The sequence below is a fragment of the Trichomycterus rosablanca genome, chromosome 1 (genome assembly GCF_030014385.1).
Source record: "Trichomycterus rosablanca isolate fTriRos1 chromosome 1, fTriRos1.hap1, whole genome shotgun sequence".
Taxonomy (NCBI): Eukaryota; Metazoa; Chordata; class Actinopteri; order Siluriformes; family Trichomycteridae; genus Trichomycterus; species Trichomycterus rosablanca.
This window is the reverse complement of record NC_085988.1, coordinates 50,699,812-50,713,005: the sequence shown is the minus strand read 5'-3', so window position 1 is coordinate 50,713,005 and position 13,194 is coordinate 50,699,812.

Below are 13,194 nucleotides of genomic sequence, written 5' to 3'. Positions count from 1 at the left end.
TCTTAGAGGGAACATTGGATGCAATGCCAAACTATATTTAATAGATTAATAATATTAATCATCAATTTAAAGTGATTTTTTTCTTTATAAATATTATTGATGCCACAACTATTATTCTTACTACTGCCATAGCCTCTAAATCTTCTATGGTATGTGCTTTTGAAGTTTCATGACAATTGCACATGAATTATAGCAGAACACTCTATGTAGCTTTGATTGGCATCTGGCAGCAACACTGTAGAAAGACCTCACTTGTTATGTGGATTGAAAATCCAGAGACTAGTTAACAATCAAGAATTTGGTTTAGCTGGGGGACTACTACCTGTTAGTGGTGGTAAATCCGGTTCATTTTATGGACTCGGGTTAATCTCAGTCACTATTTAATGTGATCCGGTTCACTTGAGTCACTTGTACTGACATCTTGATTGCGATTGTTTTACTGCATGAAAATGCATCCAAATATCACTTGTCTTCTGTGCACTCATCTTCTGTAAATAAATCCTTCTCACTTAATTCTCTTGGCACCTTACACTTCTCTCGTCAGTGACAAGTTGACACTGGAATCTTGACACTAGGTGAAATCTTGATCATGGGGAGAGGGTGTGGACTCACCTACCAATCAGATGGGTTATAATAAAATATATAACTATATTTAGTTGTTTTGCTTACAAGAAAATATGCTGCATTACTAATCCATACCACTACTACTGATAATAATAATAATAGCATGTGCATAAAATCAGCCACATAATGAACACCAGTGTGTTTTAACTGCTTGTTTATTGGAATATTCAACTTATTTTTTAGATTCATGGACTGGAGTGAAGTTGGTCCAGCCAAATCATCTGAGTCCTAGGTGTTTCCAGTGAGTCTGCTCACTCACCTTGTGTACTTATGCCAAGTTCACACTACATGACTTTCTGATTTGTCGGGTCGCTGTACAGTTCACACTACACGACTGAATCTTTTGCACTCGGGAGTCTTTCAGTCGTGTACATTTCACACTACACGACTGATCAGTGATAGGGGGTTTCACACTACATGATCTATCACCAACTGGAATCACAGGCGAGCTTTTCTGGTCTCCCAAACTGTGACGAGGGGTTAAATGATACCTCGTCCAAAAATGCACGTCAACAAGCAGCGAGCGATCAAAGTGTTTGTGCGCTGATGTGTAGCGGAAATCAAAGAGAAAAAATAAATGAATCTGAGTGGATTTGGCAACACGAGCAGCAGGGGTTGTTCTATAAGTTGGAGGTTAATAAATATTTTTGCAATGATGTTTTGTAGAGAACGATCAGGTCAGAAATACTGTAAAACGTGTGTGTGTGCCGGTGTTTTCTGATATAATTACGCCCCTGTCCCACCTGTTTACACTCCTCTCCTGTGTTTCCCCTCACACTGTATCCTGCCTTCTCATTGGCTGTTCGACATAGCACTCACTGCCAGTCGCACAACTCGGATCAGATATCTGACATGCTAGAAAACTCGATCCAGTTGCCGAGCGCTCGGCGAGCCAGTTGGATCGAGTTGTTGGGTAGTTCACACATAGCGATTGACCAACACCGAGTTGCTCCCGAGCCGGCAAATCTAGCGCCGACCAGTCGCCGAGCGAAAATCGGGGCAAGAATCGTGTTGTGTGAACCAGGCATTAGCAGCAGCTCAGAGGACTCATAGGATCCGAGTTAATTGAGATTTTGGACTCGTGATTCCTGATTCAGTACAAAGATTTGAATCATTAACCCGGGTGATTCAGGAGCCGCCCAGCTCTACTACCTGTTGACCATGTCAACTTACAGTTTGGTGTGTGCCACGGTCAAATAGTTCCTACAATCTGATTGGTCATGGCGGCTATGTTTTTCCAGCTATGATGCAAGGAACATAGAACTCATGCCATATGGGGTAGAGGATATGAACCAAGAGGTTTGAAGCTATGATATAGCGCAACCATCAGGAGGGTCTACAGCGACTCGACGAACAGTGCTTATCGTGAACAAAACTTAACCCGACTTATTGTATTAAAACAATGACCGAGGAATTCAATTACTGGAGAGAACATATGACCAGTAATAATTAGGATAAATTTAGTGTTCCTGTGTCATTCTTTTAGTACATTTAACTATGTTAAGCTTTTTAACGATAAGCGTTTTAGACTCTCTCTTAAAAGCTGATTCTCACAATTTCTCAGCACTTCGAGCTATAACACAAGTTTAAAAGTGAAACAGTAGGGTAAATGCAGCTCAAAATAGATACATGTGGATACTTTCAGAGTGGATTTGACAGTTATTTCACACAAATGCAGATTTGTGTCATGGTGCACGTTGATAACATTTTACGGCACCGCACAAGTCAAGCGCTGAGCAAAGTGGCAATGGTTTTTCCGCATCTCATGTGAATGTGCCCTAAGTAACAGTGTAGGATGCAATTAGAAATCTATATGCAATTTAAGTGCTAAAGTGTCACAATAACTGTAGATCATGGAATTTCACTGTGGCATATTTTAAAGCACTCAACCACCCTCCCCTCAAAAAAAAGAACAATATTCTCTGGGACATCTGTATGAGCCGCAGCTTATGTGAAGCTATTGGTCATTGTCATTTATTTCACTGGACTAACATCAGCTTAAAGACTCATGATTGGTTGGTGCCACATGTTTAGCAGGGACAGGAATTTTGTTCCCCCCACCCAGAGATCAGTCAATCAGCTTCCAACTATAAGCACCTGCAGCATTGCTTAGTTTGGGTGCTTTTTTAATTACTTTACTTAGAAGGCAATTACATTCCTTTATAATAATGAAAAGTTTAGCATGAATAAAATAAGTGTTCATTTGTGCAAGCCACTGTACCTCATTTCACTTAAAAAACATTACCATAACCAAAGCAGTATTGCCAGAATTAATCATTGCCTTGTCTGATGGATACATTGAGGAAATAGCAAAAGAACCACCCAACATGAAATCCATGTCTGCGATCAGAAAACCAGTCAACACTTAATGGAAGACTGAAAGTAAGGTTCTGAGTAAGACTAAACGGAGCAGGAATTAGGCCTCAGCAGCAAAGAACAGTAAAATAGTAACATAGTTATGCTGTGAAGTCTCTGAAGTAGAAACTGCACCCATCATTACACACAGCAGAGAAAAGTGAGCAACAAGGTTTACAGCCTGATAAGAGGAGGGTCCATGACCCCAGCACTCCCAAATAAATTCTCCAGACACCAAGTGTAACAGAAATAAACACAGAGGGTGCAAACTGGTCCTGAACAAGGAACAGTAATGCATATTCACCCACAACCTAGTCTCACTTTCACCTGTTAAACAGACAAATACACTATGTGGCTCAAAAGACTCCTGACCATGAGCTTGTTGTTTATTCAGTGTAAAAACCTCTAATAATAATTAATATGACATACTCTTCTAGGAAGGCTTTCCAGAAGATTATAGTGTTTTTTGTTTTTTAAGTGGCTTAGTGTGTATAGTCATTACGTCATTATTATTGAATATAATTTTAAGAAACAGATCATACATGAGCTCGTGAAGACTTCTAGCTAAATAATTCTAGTGCTATTAAAGACTAATAGTTTAGCTGATGGGTCTGGGTGCAGGGGTTTTAAAAATAATAAAGTTACTTTATAGCAGAGTTTATAATAAAAAGTGAGGTAAAACAATAAAGACTGCTAATATATGCTTTGCCATGGCTGTAATCTGGCAAACATGCAAAACTTGAGGTCAGTAACCCACCATTAGCGCTGCAGGTTTTAGGGGTCAATTCCAGAGGCATGTGCAGCATGAGAGGATACAAAACCACAATTGCCTGCTCTAATGATCTCCTGTTAAATTGACAGATGAAAAGGTAGATTTCTGACATTAAATTTTGGTGAGCTGTCTTACAGTGATTAACCATCCACAAAGTAAAACAAGGAAGTCAAACTTTCAATATATTTATCTTATCCACCATCTTTTAATTCTTGTTGCTTCAATAAAATGTTGGCAAGACTTATACATATACACTGTCGTGTTTCGTGAGCTGGCTTGGTGGGTATATAAGGTGTGTGATAGGCTGTCAGCACACACATCCTTCGTTGCTGTCATGAGTAAAAGATCAATTTATTAAGAGTTGCAAAAAGAGATGATTATTGGCTTTTGGGCCAAGGGTGGCAGTGTTTCTGAAACGGCACAGTTTCTGAACTGTTTGCGTGCGAGTGGACACTTGGCACCATTGCGAATAAGCGACGTGGAAACTGAAAGCACCAAGTGCCATTTATGTGATAGGTGAACATTGGCTTCGAAGGTGTGCGAGGGTGGACCAACACGCTACAGCGGAGCAGTTTATCGCCAAAATTAACTAGGGGGCTACTAGGTGTGTCTGAAACAACATATGGGGCTCCGAATCAGACGGATGGTCACTGCACCTCTGCTAATGAAGTTGCAACGGCAGAAAAGGCAAATGGATACACATTAGCGTGTCGGGCGAGAAACACACGGCTAGCAATGTCCAACATTGTTTGGAAAAGCATGACCAAGATTTTCAAGTACTACCCTGCCCCCTTAATTCCCCAGACTTGAACTCAATTGAGCATATGTGGAACCACAAATGCTTAAGAATTGGATTTTTCCAATTCCAAGAATTGGGTCTTGCTGGATGTACAGTGTAAACAGCCAATGTCAAAAAGCACATCAGAGCAAAATAGATCACAGAAATAACCCACATCTCACATCCATAGATACACATACACTGATCAGCCATAACATTAAAACCACCTCCTTGTTTCTACACTTACTGTCTATTTTATCAGCTCCACTTACCATATACAGTAGAAGCACTTTGTAGTTCTACAATTACTGACTGTAGTCCATCTATTCTCTACATACATTTTTAGCCTGCTTTCACCCTGTTCTTCAATGGTCAGGACCCCCACAGGACCACTACAGAGTAGGTATTATTTGGGTGGTGGATCATTCTCAGCACTGCAGTGACACTGACATGGTGGTGGTGTGTTAGTGTGTGTTGTGCTGGTAGGAGTGGATAAGACACAGCAGCGCTGCTGGAGTTTTTAAATAAAGTGTCCATTCACTGTCCACTCTATTAGACACTCCTACCTAATTGGTCCACCTTGTAGATGTAAAGTCAGAGACGCAAATCTATTGCTGCTGTTTGAGTTGGTCATCTTCTAGACCTTCATCAGTGGTCACAAGACGCTGCCCACAGGTCACTGTTGGATGGATATATTTTTGGTTGGTGGACTATTCTCAGTCCGGCAGTGAGAGTGAGGTGTTTAAAAACTCCATCAGCATTGCTGTGTCTGATCCACTCATACCAGCACGACACACACTAACACACCACCACCATGTCAGTGTCACTGCAGTGCTGAGAATGATCCACCACCCAAATAATATCTACTCTGTAGTGGTCCTGGGAGAGTCCTGACCATTGAAGAACAGCATTAAAGGGGGCTAACAAAGCATGCAAAAATACAGATGGACTACAGTCAGTAAATGTAAAACTACAAAGTGCTTCTATATGGTAAGTGGAGCTGATAAAATGGACAGTGAGTGTAGAAACAAGGAGGTGGTTTTAATGTTATGGCTGATCAGTGTATGTACTCTCATACAAGTCCTAAATGGGTTGTGTTGAGATGTTTGAGCATTCTTCTAAAAGAAAATGTTCCAGGGATTTGTGGAGATCTACTGCATAATCTGTGCTTCAGAACTTCTCAGAAAGTCTTGTAAGGTTCAGTTCTGATGGCGCTTGACCTCCTTTTGGTATTAAATTTAGCAGACTTAAATTTGTCATCTGTTATTTATAATAAGGAATAATAAATTGTGCCCTGCAGTGCGGCCTGTTTTGGCCAGCAGAGGGTGCATGGAGTCACAGTGTGATCAGTCTTTCGATTAATGACATTCACTCTTGACTCGTAAGTGCTGATGCACTCCAAGTATTTTTTTTGTAAGTTTTTTGTAAGTATTCCTTCCTGTCTTCTTTGTCACAGCATTGGCTGACATTCTGTTTTCTGTTAAAGCTTTGATGCTGCAAATGTCAGCATTGTGTTGCCCTGGTATTTCGGTGTTTAGGGTCTTGTAAGAGGAATATACTGGGAGAGTGGAATGCTCCAGTTGTGCTGTCTGCATTCTTGCCCTGGAGTTTCAGTGTTTAGGGCCTTGCGAGAGAAATGCACTGGGAGAGTCAAATGCCCCAGTTGTGCTGCATCGTCCCTTTTCCTGGGGTGAGACACGCCCATAAATCCAAGTGTGCAGAGGAAGCACGAGTAGCGTGGTTGGGGTGTCCAGCACTGCAAAATCTGCACTCTTCCCTTTACAGTCCACTGTTCTCTGTAGTGGGTTGCGGACACTAGCTTGTTCCACTATTCTTTGTTACTTTGTATTTACCAATTGGGCACTTTATTATACTGTATACAATTCTCCCTATTTAGTGTGTTGGATTGCATATCTGCATATGGATTCTATTTTCCTTTTACCAGGTGTGTGGGGGGTTTTCCTGTCTCTCTCTAGTGAGTCACATCCTTTTCAGTACAGAAAGCACCTTTGGTGTTTCTCCAGACATAATTGTATCCATATTAAAGTGAATATGGTAACTTTACAAAACCATATTACAACCCCAAATCAGAAAAAGTTTGGACAGCATGGAAAATGCAAATAATAAACAAACACAGAGTTTCTTATATTTACTTTTATTTGATTGCAGACAGGATGAACCTGAGATATTTCATCTTTTGTCTGGTCAACTTTATTTAATTTATTGATAAACATCCATTCCTGCATTTCAGGCCTGCAACACATTTCAAAACCGAGGAGACCAAGTGATTTAATGTTTCAGGTTTTATTTTGTCTCATTCTTCCTGCAAACACGTCTTAAGATGCTCAACAATACGGGGTCGTTATTGACGCATTTTTTGTTTCAAAATTCTCCACACATTCTCTACTGGGGACAGGTCAGGACTGCAGGCAGGCCAGTGCAGTACCCGTACCCTCTTTTCCCGCAGCCATGCCTTTGTAATGTGTGCAGCATGTGGTTTTGCATTGTCTTGTAGAAAAATGCATGGACGTCCCTGAAAAAGATGACGTCTGGAAGGCAGCATATGTTGCTCTAAGATCTCAATGTACTTTTCTGCATTAATGCCGCCATCACAGAAGTGTAAATGACCTTTGCCAAGGGCACTGACACAGCCCCATTCCATGACAGACCCTGGCTTTTGGACTTGTTGCTGATAACAGTCTGGATGGTCCTTTTCGTCTTTGGTCTGAAGCACACAGCGTCCATTTTTTTCCAAACAAGATCTGGAATGCTGATTCATGTGACCACAATACAGGTTTCCACTGTGTGATGGTCCATCCTAGATGCCTCTGAGCCCAGAACTCTTTTTTGCACTGTAATGTTTTAAGTGGCATTTGTGCATGCAACTCTGTGTTGTAGTGCTTGACAGGTTTGCCAAAGTAATCCCTCACCCATGTGGTTATATCGGCTATTGTTGAGTAGCGGTTCTTGATGCAGTGCCGTCTGAGGGATCAACGATCATGGGCGTTCAGCTTAAGCTTGCGCCCTTGGCCTTTACGCACTGAAATTTCTCCCGATTCCTTTAATTCGCTTAATATTATGCACTGTAGAGGGAGAAATATGCAAATCCCTTCCAATCTTTCTTTGAGGTACATTGTTTTTAAACATTTCAATCATTTTCTCACACATTTGTTGACAAACTGGAGATCCTCTGATCATCTTTGCTCATTAAAGACTCAGCCTTTCCTGGATGCTGCTTGATTACAATCACCTGTTTGAAATCACATCATTATTTAGTTTTTTCACCTTATTCTTAGCCCTAAATTGCCCCCATCCCAACTTTTTTTGGAATGTGTTGTAGGCTTGAAATGCAGGAATGGAGGTGTATTAACAAATGAAATGAAGTTAAGCACATAAAACATGAAATATATTGGGTTCAAACTGTCTGCAATCAAATAAAAGTCAAAGTAAATGTGAGGAACACTGCATTTTTATTTTATTTTCCATACTGTCCCAACTTTTTCTGATTTGGGGTTGTATTTTTCCTCATTGCTCAGGTGTTTAACTTATATGCTGATTACACCAATTTATGCATCTTTGCATATTGCCCTTTAATACAGACTGTTTGTAAATGGTAGCACACTTTTACAATTATACCTTTGTTAAGCTTTTGTTATATTTGTTCATATAGGTGTTAATTTAATGTCATGGGTTTTTTTGTGGATAAACATTTGGGACACCATCATTGGAATAATCAGTAAATCTATTCGTGTTAGTATGACTTGTTATGACCACTGCACCTCTTTAATGATGCAGTTTGTCTGAATTTGGCATCACCTTGCCACAAACCCAAAAACTTCGTTTTTCCTTCCAATTAATACTAAAGGTATTTAACCGGGGTGAGGTCTGGGTCTTTGCAGGCCACTGAAATTCCTCAGCACAAAACTCATAAAACTATGTCCTTATGGACCTCACTTTGTGCACAGTGCCACAGTCATGCTGGAACAGTAAAAAGGCCGGACCCAAACTGTTGCCTCTCTGTGGTTGAAACACCTAAACTCAGCAATTAGAAGGGGTGTTCATATACACCGACCAGGCATGACATTAAGACCACTGACAGGTGAAGTGAATAACACTGATTATCTCTTCATCACGGCACTTGTTAGTGGGTGGGATATATTCGGCAGCAAGTGAACATTTTATCCTCAAAGTTGATGTGTTAGAATCAGGAAAAATGGTCAAGCGTAATGATTTGAGTGAGTTTGACAAGGGCCAAATTGTGATGGCTGGACGACTGGGTCAGAGCATCTCCAAAACTGCAGCTCTTGTGGGGTGTTCCCGGTCTGCAGTGGAGTCCATGCCTTGACGGGTCAGGGCTGTTTTGGCAGCAAAAGGGGGACCAACACAATATTAGAAAGGTGGTCATAATGTTATGCCAAAAACAAACAATAGTCACTGTTGTTGAAATAAATTTTAGTTTTCTTCAGCCCTTCTCTTACATATTGATTTAACAATTAGGTCAACAGCTAATGCAGGTTCACTGTATTTTCCATTGCCTCTTTTAAACACTGTCTAATCTAAGCCACTGATGTTTTACAAATGGTGAGCAGGAAATGGCTGCATTGCGTGTCAAGCCACTCGCTCCCCTTCAGTCAACGGGGTCGACGTGGCTGCATCAGATTTAATGGGTCAGGAGAAGCTAAGGTGTGTTGCCAGTCATTTTCCAAATCATTATCCTGTCAAACAGAGGGCTGATTGTGTTTTAGCTGTGTGGTCTTAATGCTGAAAGTACAGGAGTAAGTTGAGCGTAGCCTCTAGCCAAAATGTGAAGTTATGATACAGGATGCTTGTGTGGCTGCTTTGAGAAATGACTCCTGGCTGAAGTTCGCATACCACTATCACTATGAGACTGTTCACTGATCACTGTCATCACAACTGTTCTATATTTAGCAAGTTTTTTCCCCCTTATTTCAGTGAAATAAGCTTTCAATTTAAATGCACTAAAGGAGCCTAAGCTTAGTGTCTGGAATGCTGGTGGAGCACCCCGACTCCCCATACCAGGCTGCCAGGAAGAGCCGTGGCTCCATATGCATATCACATAACCCTGCACTAACCCTTGCACATTCTGCTGTCTAATAAATTCAGGCTTTTCAGATTGCTTTAGAGACTGTGAATGTAAAGCAGACATTAATCTCAACATCTTACACAGAATATGCATCACTGACAGGTTTTCATGGGAAATACACAGAAGGGAATACACTGCTCAGTGCTGGATTAAAAAAAAGGAGACTAAATAGTTCTTTCTACTTTCCCATGGCCAGTTTTCTTCCAGATTAAAAGTTGTTACTGCAGCACTAATTTGTATGAGATTCTTTTGAATAAACAAAAAAAGACTAAATGGAACACCAATGTTCCACCAAACATTATACTGTATCCTGGAATACAGACATATTGTAGCAGGTGGGCTGACAAAAAAGGCAACCTCACCCTGGATTCGTAAAAAAAATTTGTTTTTTTGACTATTATTAAAAAGCAGTGGCATTACCTCACTATATTTTCTCCTGCTAATTTATTTATTAATTCACTCATTCATTCATTTTCAGTAACGACTGTATCTTGGGTGTCCAAGGCATAATTTAAGAGCAGGGATGGTAGGAGATCACATATGTATTTATGCTTACTTAAAACTAAAAGCAATTTAACATGGTCAGTCTAAGCACCGACTTGTTTAAAGGAGGTATGAACAACCTGTAAATTAAATCATATTTGGACTGTGATTGTTCAGGATTTTAGAATGTGTCTTCACTTTGTGTTCAGTGTTTTTGGTGGCTGCTGGATCCAGGTGAGTTTGGCCAGAATGAAGTGGTAAGTTTAAATGAATAAATGTATTAACAAAATGTTGCTGATGCTACATAACTGAACAAGAAAACGGCAGGTTATTTAAAGTTAGTTTCAAAAGTATAGTTTTAGTACAAACCCTATTTCCAACATTTTTGCACACATAGGCTTGTCACCCATACAGTTAACACTGATGCATTTCCATACCACAGTAGATGTTGAATTTTGCACCTTTTGCTTAGAGACTGGATATTTCATCAATGGCATGGAACTCAATATATGTTTTGCCCCAAAACAATCTGAAGTGTAGACTTATCTAACCACGGCATACATTTCCAAGTTTTTTTGGTCCACCTGAGATGAGTTTGGACCCAGAGAACTGTATTAAATAGCAACAGTGGCTATATTCATCAAAGTAGCTTTATATATGTAATGTTTGCTACTTAATTATCAATGTAATTATGTACAATATATATATATATATACAGTGTATCACAAAAGTGAGTACACCCCTCACATTTCTGCAAATATTTTATTATATCTTTTCATGGGACAACACTATAGAAATAAAACTTGGATATAACTTAGAGTAGTCAGTGTACAACTTGTATAGCAGTGTAGATTTACTGTCTTCTGAAAATAACTCAACACACAGCCATTAATGTCTAAATAGCTGGCAACATAAGTGAGTACACCCCACAGTGAACATGTCCAAATTGTGCCCAAAGTGTCAATATTTTGTGTGACCACCATTATTATCCAGCACTGCCTTAACACTCCTGGGCATGGAATTCACCAGAGCTGCACAGGTTGCTACTGGAATCCTCTTCCACTCCTCCATGATGACATCACGGAGCTGGTGGATGATAGACACCTTGAACTCCTCCACCTTCCACTTGAGGATGCGCCACAGGTGCTCAATTGGGTTTAGTCCATCACCTTTACCTTCAGCTTCCTCAGCAAGGCAGTTGTCATCTTGGAGGTTGTGTTTGGGGTCGTTATCCTGTTGGAAAACTGCCATGAGGCCCAGTTTTTGAAGGGAGGGGATCATGCTCTGTTTCAGAATGTCACAGTACATGTTGGAATTCATGTTTCCCTCAATGAACTGCAGCTCCCCAGTGCCAGCAACACTCATGCAGCCCAAGACCATGATGCTACCACCACCATGCTTGACTGTAGGCAAGATACAGTTGTCTTGGTACTTCTCACCAGGGCGCCGCCACACATGCTGGACACCATCTGAGCCAAACAAGTTTATCTTGGTCTCGTCAGACCACAGGGCATTCCAGTAATCCATGTTCTTGGACTGCTTGTCTTCAGCAAACTGTTTGCGGGCTTTCTTGTGCGTCAGCTTCCTTCTGGGATGACGACCATGCAGACCGAGTTGATGCAGTGTGCGGCGTATGGTCTGAGCACTGACAGGCTGACCTCCCACGTCTTCAACCTCTGCAGCAATGCTGGCAGCACTCATGTGTCTATTTTTTTAAAGCCAACCTCTGGATATGACGCCGAACACGTGGACTCAACTTCTTTGGTCGACCCTGGCGAAGCCTGTTCCGAGTGGAACCTGTCCTGGAAAACCGCTGTATGACCTTGGCCACCATGCTGTAGCTCAGTTTATATATATATATATACAGTGTATCACAAAAGTGAGTACACCCCTCACATTTCTGCAAATATTTCATTATATCTTTTCATGGGACAACACTATAGACATGAAACTTGGATATAACTTAGAGTAGTCAGTGTACAGCTTGTATAGCAGTGTAGATTTACTGTCTTCTGAAAATAACTCAACACACAGCCATTAATGTCTAAATAGCTGGCAACATAAGTGAGTACACCCCACAGTGAACATGTCCAAATTGTGCCCAAATGTGTCGTTGTCCCTCCCTGGTGTCATGTGTCAAGGTCCCAGGTGTAAATGGGGAGCAGGGCTGTTAAATTTGGTGTTTTGGGTACAATTCTCTCATACTGGCCACTGGATATTCAACATGGCACCTCATGGCAAAGAACTCTCTGAGGATGTGAGAAATAGAATTGTTGCTCTCCACAAAGATGGCCTGGGCTATAAGAAGATTGCTAACACCCTGAAACTGAGCTACAGCATGGTGGCCAAGGTCATACAGCGGTTTTCCAGGACAGGTTCCACTCGGAACAGGCTTCGCCAGGGTCGACCAAAGAAGTTGAGTCCACGTGTTCGGCGTCATATCCAGAGGTTGGCTTTAAAAAATAGACACATGAGTTCTGCCAGCATTGCTGCAGAGGTTGAAGACGTGGGAGGTCAGCCTGTCAGTGCTCAGACCATACGCCGCTCACTGCATCAACTCGGTCTGCATGGTCGTCATCCCAGAAGGAAGCTGACGCACAAGAAAGCCCGCAAACAGTTTGCTGAAGACAAGCAGTCCAAGAACATGGATTACTGGAATGCCCTGTGGTCTGACGAGACCAAGATAAACTTGTTTGGCTCAGATGGTGTCCAGCATGTGTGGCGGCGCCCTGGTGAGAAGTACCAAGACAACTGTATCTTGCCTACAGTCAAGCATGGTGGTGGTAGCATCATGGTCTTGGGCTGCATGAGTGTTGCTGGCACTGGGGAGCTGCAGTTCATTGAGGGAAACATGAATTCCAACATGTACTGTGACATTCTGAAACAGAGCATGATCCCCTCCCTTCGAAAACTGGGCCTCATGGCAGTTTTCCAACAGCATAACGACCCCAAACACAACCTCCAAGATGACAACTGCCTTGCTGAGGAAGCTGAAGGTAAAGGTGATGGACTAAACCCAATTGAGCACCTGTGGCGCATCCTCAAGTGGAAGGTGGAGGAGTTCAAGGTGTCTAACAT